This window comes from Dipodomys merriami, unplaced genomic scaffold, assembly GCF_024711535.1.
Source record: "Dipodomys merriami isolate MVZ:Mamm:240054 unplaced genomic scaffold, mDipMer1.0.p SCAF_4, whole genome shotgun sequence".
In the NCBI taxonomy this organism is placed as follows: Eukaryota; Metazoa; Chordata; class Mammalia; order Rodentia; family Heteromyidae; genus Dipodomys; species Dipodomys merriami.
In genome coordinates this window covers 28,984,555-28,993,424 of record NW_027205603.1, presented here as the reverse complement: position 1 = coordinate 28,993,424, position 8,870 = coordinate 28,984,555, and the positions used below count along the sequence as shown (strand labels likewise).

Genomic DNA, 8,870 nt, shown 5'->3' with positions numbered 1-8,870 from the left:
GGGACCAAAATGAAGGCACTGTCTGCCATGGCAAGGATTTTCCTAGTCACACATCTGAAGACATGAAGGCAAGGAGGGAGCATTAAGAGAAAGATATTGCTAGAGCCAAGGAGAGGGAAAGAAGAGAGGTGAGAAATGTGTACCTGACTTAAAGCCAGGATTTAGGACTACAAAGAAGAAGATATGCATAAAACATTAACAATGGGTCAGCAGAATTACATAGCATGCCCTTATTTCTAACGAGTAGTTACTGAGTATGAGGGGGATGGGCTAAACCAAGGCCACTTGATCTCCTGAATCTCATTGATGGAGGTAGATGAGTAATCATGTTCTTTTTTTTCCTGGCATTCTTTCTCTTAGACTTATGAACCCCCTTTGACCCCCTCTGCTCTGGTTCAACAATGAAATCAATGTCATCGCCACAACTTAAGAGAGAAAAAAAGGACTCTCATTCCTTTGCTGGAGGAAATTGACTTTGGGTGTTCTTCAGTCAGTGCCTAAAAGCCCAGAGCTCCTGTGACAGATGAGAAGCCCCAGCACCGCAGGTAGCCAACGAAGGACCCAGGAAGCAGAGACTTACCTAAAAAGGCCACCTGACTCCACAACAAACAATCCATCTCTTCCAGAAACCAGGGGGAGATAAGGGTTCTGCTTCATCTATACCCATGCATGAAACTGGAGTCAAAGTTTTCCATCTTAAACTCCAAGGACAGGTGTAAACAGAAGCTCAGTGCTTCCTGGGAGACTAACTACAAAGACCTAATCAGACGCCTTTCATCTCTGACCCTTTACCTCTGTCTTTGCTGGGGCATGGAGGTGACTGAGCTGCTGTTTTTTGGGCCCAAGGAAATGACAGGCAGCCTGCTGATCAATAGCCCCAGTTAGTAATGTCTTCAGAACAAGGAGAGGAGAGGCAGAAAATTAGGCAGAAATTGATACTCATGTCTGCTGAGGAGTGGGCGGGACCTCATTATATTAATGGTGCTTAAAAAAAAGAAATCACTAACGGCAGACTGATGACCTTTCATTCCTTGAGAAATGGAAATGCTTTCTAAGGAAGCAAGGAGCTGAGCCTCAAGTCTTAGTTGACCTGCGTTCTCCTGTCCCTGGGACCACACCAAGTGGCATCTCTTGATTTATTCCCAAGCACCACTTGTTGGATGGTAACTTAGTCAAAAAACATGAAAAGAAAGAACTAAGAACAAAACTAAGGCATTAGGGATGAGCAGTTCAATAGATAAATTACAAGTTTGGGACTCAACAAAGCAATTTAGAGAGTAGAAGGATTGATTTATGGGGAATATCACCTCCTTTGATGTTTAAGTTGGCTAATCAGTGATTCCCTTTTTTTGTCTTAGGAGATAGGAGATGAGTAAAGGATCAAGATCAGTAACCAACCAACAAATGACTGAAATAAATAATTTTACGAGAGAGATTTCTTTCACGTTGGCCCACAGAGTTGCATAAATCTAAGAAATTAATTTAGAATACTTGTGTCCCAACCAACCCAATGACTTTTATTTCTTCTCATGTTTAATACACATTCAGTGACTATTTGTTTAATTTTTTAAAAGGAATTTAGCCTCTTCATAGGAAAGTTTTGAAATGTAAAAAACTGGCCTTTTAAAAAACAGGCATGCCCAATGCAGTCACTCAAAACTGAAATCCTAGCAACTTTGGAGGCGGAGCTCAGGGGATCACAGTTTGAGGCCAGGTCAGGCAGAAAAGTTCCAGAGACTCCATCTCAACCAATGGCTAGGTGCTGTAGCATGTGCCTGCCTCCCACCTAGGGGAGAAGGATGGCTGGGGTGCAACATCCCATTCCTGTTATTACCGGGAAGTACAAGTAGGATGATGGCAGCTTCAACTAGTCCTGGGCATGAAACAAGACACTGCTTTGGAAAACACCAAGGTAAGAGGGGGCTGGAGGCATGGTTCAAGTGGTAGGGCTCCTACTTAGCTAAATGTGAGTCCCTGAGTTCAATTTCCAGTATCACCAAAATACAACGAAAAACAATTAAGCCAATTCCCCTCAGGAAAACTTTAGAAATATATCAACACATGAGTTGTATCAAAGAGACAGGGGAAAAAAAAACCTGAAGGTGTCTTGTTTTTCTAGTATATAAATATCAATCTTAAGAGAAATACATTTGAAACATTATTTTTAAAATGTTTGTTGAAGTAGGGTACTGTGGCTCATGCCTATAATCCTAGCTACTCAGGAGGCTGAGATTTAATCATCAAGGTTCAAAGCCAGCCCAGGCAGGAAAATCTGTGAGAGTCTTAATCTCCAACTAACCACCAGAATACTAGAAGTGGCACTGTGGCTCAAAGTTGTAGAGTACTAGCCTTGAGCAAGAGAGCTCTGGGACAGCACCAGGATTTTAAGTTTAAGCCCCACAACTCACCAAAAGAAAAAAAGAAACCATTTTTTTTTTTGTTGCTCTCTTTTTTGTAATGATGGGACTGGACCCCAGAGTCTCACCCATATGAGGCATATGGGCATAGAATTTACTCTCCCAGGTTATTTTTTTTAATTGGCACTGGAACTTGAACTCAGGGCCTCAAAGCTCTCAGCTGGCACTGTACTGCTTGAGTCACATCTCCAGCATGGTATTTTGCTGGATACTTCAAAATGGCATCCGGAGGGCTGTCAGGGCTGGATTTGAATCTCAATCCCCAGGTCTCAGCCTCCAGAGTAGCTAGAATGATAGGCATGTGCCACCTGCACCCAAATACTTTTACAAATTTTAGAAGATTAAATTAAGATTTAAGCAGGAGGGGGGAATAAATCTATTTTCATTAAAATGGTTGTCTGCTTCTGACTGTGCTATTTGCAAAAGGAGAAGCCATTGTTCAAGAGTGGCCTCCTCTGGGGAGCACCAGGCAATGGAGCATCTTGGCAGCTACTCCTGCTCTGTGTGTGTGTGTGTGTGTGTGTGTGTGTGTGTGTGTGTGTGTGTGTGTGTGTGTGTGTGTGTGTGTGTGTGTGTGTGTGTGTGTGTGTGTGTGTGTGTGTGTGTGTGTGTGTGTGTGTGTGTGTTACAGTCACTACCTGGCTTTCTTGCTTCTGAATTTTCCATATGCTTCCTAGGCAAAGGAGGCTTTTAAAATGTATGTCAGATGATGTCCCTTGCCAATGTGACCATGTCCCTTGCTTTGTAAGTGGCTTTCCATACTGGGAAAATCTTCACCCATACCTGCTGTGCCACCAAGATCCCCTATGTATACCTGCCTACTTCTCCAACTTTGTCTCCCACTCTACCTACCTCTCCTCAGCTCACCTCACACTCACACCAAGCCCTGTCCTGCTTCTGGGTATGAACTGTCTCCTCTGCCTGGAGTGCTCTTCCCACAGGTCTGAGCAGGGCTGCCACCTGCCCTTTCTTCATCTTGTTCAGGCATACCAAATCTAGCAGTGTTTCATTCACACTACTCTTTTCACTTAGATGAGCGTGGTTGGCTTATTGCCTTAGCTAGTCATCCCATGGGAATGTGATTGGTCTGCCCATCTTGGGGTTCTAGCAACAGGAGCAGTGCCTGCAATCAGCTATTAAAAGGTTGCACTTTGGGGAACGTCTCTTCAAGTCTGCTTTGATGGACTCCATACACAGGTGAACGTTTACTGGTGCAATTGCCTGGCTCTGCCAATTGTTTTATCTGCAGATGAGCCTGTGACAGCTGAGGTTTTTCAGCCTGAGGTCTGGGTGTCTACACTGTATGATGTACTATAGTTCAGATCTGATGTTGCTGCAGCAGCACAGGCCCAAGGGCTGTGCTGAGCATCATCCTGTGAGCAACCTTGCTAAAATGGGAAGTTGTTTGCCCCACCCCAGCTTTGGACTCACCAGATTCCTTATCTAGGCCCTGGAATCAGCAGCTCAATCCTGACTCACCCCACATTTGCCAGCCAATCCCGGAGACCCACAATGTGAGGAAATAAGCAATACACAATGAGGGAGGTCTTTTGTATGGCTTCACTTTTTCTTGCTCAGAATAGCACTTACCCAGTTCTGCAGTGCAAACCCCCTACTGTTTCATATTAAATAAATGTCAAGGGCTGTTTTTTTTTTTTTTTTAACTAACTATGTGTGCTTTTTTGTTTTGCGCTTTTTTTGTTTTGTTTTTTGTCGGTCATGGGGCCTGAACTCTGGGCCTGGGCTCTGTCCCTCAGCTCTTCAGCTCAAGGCTGGTGCTCTACCACTTGAGCCATAGCGCCACTTCTGGCTTTTTCTGCTTATGTGCTGCTCAGGAATCAAACCCAGGGCCTCATGAATGCAAGGCAAGCACTCTACCACTGAGCTACCTTCCCAGTCCGCTATGTGTGCTTTTAATAGTTTATCACTGGTGATACTTGATAATCAAGAGTAAATTAATAGGCTAACATTTTAAATGTATACTTTAATAAGTATAAAGTATATAAAGAAAGCTGACCAAGATACATAAATTATCATCCATTTATATTATTTATTTTTCACTTTTTTGGGGGGGGGGTTCTGGTCATGGGGCCTGAACTCTGGGCTTTGGCACTGTTCCTCAGCAATTCAGCTCAAGGATAGCACTCTACCACTTGAGCCACAGCACCACTTCCAGCTTTTTTCTTTTTGCTTATGTGGTGCTGAGGAATCGAACCCAGGGCCTCAGGCATGCAAGGCAAGCGCTCTACCACTGAGCCACCTTCCCAGCCCCCTATTTTTCACTTATTAAGGTTGTTTAATATACCTTTTGTACTTGTCAGTTTGGAAGTCCTCTGTTGTAAAAATTCTTCAATGATAAACAGCAGCTTCATTGATTATCCTGGACCTCCGTGTTGGATAAATTTCATTTCTTCTTGAGATCTGTATTTCTGAGGTGATGTTCTTAACATTGTTTCAGTGTGTGGTGGACTCTGATGCATCAGAATTGGTGATTTACTTCCCTTAGCAGGCTGGGGGACCAAAGAGGAGTGAGTGAGAGCCCTGACACCCTTAAAGCTTCTGATGCACTGAGTTTAGGAGGGAATCATATGAATGACATATGTGGCTTGACTACCTGTATGACCCTGCTGGCAGATGCCATCTTGGTGCCCATCGTGACCCCAGGAAGGAGCAGCTTCAGGGGGCGACTGAGCCATAGTGCTCTCCAGAGTGGACTCTAAGGGGCGCTTCTTTTACTTTACACTTTGGCTCATCTACCGAGTGACTGAACCATGCACCTCCTTGAAGAATTTTGAAAAATCACCTCCCACTCTGTTTACTGGTGAACTAATCACCATGAAAAACTTACATCTTATAATTAAATGTGGCAAAGGATGTGATTTCCAATGTATTAGAAATGTTGAAGTATTTGTATTTGTAAATAAAATGCTTTACCTCACTTTTAAATGCATCCAGAACCAAAGCATGTCAGATTCATATTAACTGTTTCAAATCCTGGAACCATATATTAAGGAAAAGGTCAGAAATTTTATCTCAGCTCATTTTCCCTTTAAGACTTCTATCCTATTTCCTGCTTCTTTCACAATGTTAACCTAAAGTAATATATTCAAATATCTGAGAACTTTTCAATGGCTTCTCTTTGTATATCACTGAGAAATAAATCAATCTTAATATTTTAATTATTTCTATGATCAAATGACTTTAGATGTTAAAAATAAAACAAGATACTTTATTTTGATAATTATTAAATATGAAGACAAACTTCTGTAGGAAGTATATCCCTTGATGAGATATAGAGTTGGAGTTGTTAACTTGATTAAAGAAGGTAGAAGCTGGGAGGGGGAGGGGTTCAGGTGGCAGAATCCCCATACTGACAGGGGAAAAAGAGAAGCAATAGTTAAAATGGTTTCATTTTCTAATGTGAAGGAGGTTTTTATACTTCAAGGCAATGTGTTATACTACCATGTCTTTTTCTTGCTATTTGAGTTCAGAGTTTTCATGGAAGTAGCAGTAGGGTTGGAGCATGGTAGCTCATGCCTATAATCCCATCTATTTGAAAGTGGAGACAGGAGGATTAAGGTTCAAGACTAGCCGAGGAATAAAGTCAATGGGACTCATTTTCAGGTTTTGGAGCCTGGACTTCCTTCCTGGCAAATAGGTGCTCTCAGACACATTAGTTCTGGTTCTTTAAGGCTTGTTTAATAAACTTCAACTATTTTTACAATTATCTCTAATGGTTTTGATTTCTTTAAAAGAATGTAAACACAAGTATGCACTGTCGTTTGTATATACTGAAATAAAAGCTTAGTTGTTATTGGTTTTGTTTTTTTTTTTATCTTGTTATTCTGTCCCTAAGGCAGATCCAGAGTACCAACCTAGCCAAGTGATCTTCAGTAGATCCTTCAGTAGCAAGAGTGCTCATAAAGAGAAGGAAGGCTTGGCAAGACATAAGCTATCTGGCTTCTGATCACCTGGCCACCCCAGTAGTATATTCAGTAATTGACAGTAGTGGGGTATGGTTATCACTAGATACTTTGAAATGGAAGGTAGACTGTAAAACAACTACTATTTAAAAGCCCGTAGTTGTAGTATATGTAAATGGTGCAGCCACTATGGAAAACAATATGGTAGCTCTCAATAAATCAGAAGGACTCTACATCACAGCCAGATCTCTTCTTTGTAGACCCATACTGTAAATAGGAACCCCCACCCCAGGGTGGAAGGACTGCTCCAGCAACTGAAAGATTAGGCCTCAACCATGTGCCCTTTTCTCAGCCATCCCGGCAAATGCCCTATGGCTGTCTCCTGAGTTCTGATGAACTTACTTCAATAGCCAGAAAAAAAAATGTTGATAAGCCAGGTTTAACATGAGGATGTTGATTTATTCAAAGAGGGAAATAGATAACAGACAGGAAAACAAACAAACAAACACAAGCCTGTGGTTTGAATATGGTGTATCACTGGAAAATACATGCTGAAATTTAATCCCATTATAAAATATGAAGCGGGAGTGGGGAAGGGGGCCTTTACAAGGTGATTAGGGCTCTGCCTTTACTGAACATATTCGCACAATTAATGGGTTAGAGGCTTGTGTTGAGAGTGAGTTTGCTACTAAAAACACACACACACAAAACAAGTTTGGCTGGATTCCCCTGCTTCCCTTGCTCTGTAATCTGTGTGTGTGTGTGTGTGTGTGTGTGTGTGTGTGTGTGTGTGTGTGTGAAAGACAGAGAAAAGAGAGAGGGAGAGAGAGGGAAACAGAAAGAGGGAAACAGAGAGAGGAAGAGAGGGAGGGAGAGAGGGGGAGGGAGAGGGGGGGGAGAGAGAGAGAGAGAGAGAGAGAGAGAGAGAGAGAGAGAGAGAGAGAGAGAGAGAGAGAGAGAGAGAAAGTACATGTGCACGCCAGTCCTAGGGCTTCAACTTAGCCTGGGCACCCTATTCCTGAGCTTTTTCCCTTAAAGCTGGCATTCTACTACTTGAGCTATAGCACCTGTTCAGCTTTTCGGTGGTTAGTAAGACATCAGAATCTTATAGACTTTCCTGAGATCTGGCTTCAGATCTCAGCCTACTGAGTGGCTGGGATTATACGCATAAGCATATACCCAGTTTCCTGTGATGTCATGATTTTCTCAGGACTCTGGCAGAAAAATGTTGGACAAAGCTGCTGCCCTTATATTTTGGACCAGAACCAAAAACTACACTAAGCCTGTTTACAGCATGCCTAATCCATGGCTTATGATATTATCTACAATTAGGCTACTATGATCAAGAGCTGGAAAACAGGCTACTGGATACAAAATTTGTGAAAGTGGTTTTGTAGGTGCTGATTTCAAACAATTTTTTTTTTAGGGGAGGGAAAGCCACCACGGAAAACAAACACACATGGTAAAATATCCATTGTGGTTGCTGGAGTTAGAAACCCTCCAGACTGTTAGCCATGGGGCTCAAGTGATAAAATTATAGCCATATATTGCAGTATTATAAATTAGATTAGGAAAGATGTCACTAGCCAAAGCAAACTGCATGGGTGGGAGTTGGAGAGAGAATTCGAGATGGCCAAGTCCAAAGTGGACTCGCTGACATTTCAGGTGGTTCACTAACTGCTATGTGCCCTTCAAAATTTCACTCCAAATTACTGTCAATGAAGTTAATAAAATCTCAGTCTATTCAACAAAAGAAGCACCAATCTGTGCTTTTCCATTGGGTCAGGGAAGCCTGGCTTTATCACATACATGCTTCATGTCATTTAGGGCTGGATGCTATGTTTGCTTAAACTAAATATGCAAAAATTTTATGAAGATTCTCTATCAGCTTTTATAGCTAGAAATCTTGCATTGAACACAAGCCCTAAAATGAATTGATAAATACCTTCAGGTTTAGTAAATCAATTTTAGTCTGCTTTATTTATTCCCCAGAATATGACTCTTTTCTCATTTTCTTTTTAAAAAAATATATACTATATTTTCATTATATCAAATAGCAAAAACAAAGACTTTTCAAAATGTATTTCCAAAATTTGAGATGAAAAAAATGGCATAAATATTTTTGTATGTGTTACTTTCCTAAAGTTTATGTGTCCAGCATGAATGTGTATGTGTTTGAATTTATAGGTAATAACTTATCTTGAATAAGTTTTAAGAAAATTCCTATTGGCTAGAGCCATGGCTCAAATGGTAGAGCACCTGTCTAGCAAGCATGAGCTCCTGAGTTCAATCCCTAGTACCATGAAAAAGTAAAAAAATATATGCTATACATATTTCTATAACATCATTCAATTTAAGAAGTAGAAATTTTATTTTACTTATATGCAAAATTAATAGGGACTACCTAAAATGTGTGATAAATCTTGCATTTGTGAAAACACACTATGGCTTATCCCTGATCAAAGGACAGGGGAAGCAATGGGGTCAAATTTAAACTGGGAATTAAATTTTTAATTTTTTTCACAAGGTC

General features: G+C 41.3%; 1 pseudogene; it reads right to left on the bottom strand.

Annotated features, from left to right (window-relative positions):
- Positions 1-4,792: 4,792 nt before the first annotated feature.
- On the bottom strand, positions 4,793-5,070 carry LOC138806128 (alpha-ketoglutarate dehydrogenase component 4 pseudogene; annotated as a pseudogene).
- Positions 5,071-8,870: the final 3,800 nt, after the last annotated feature.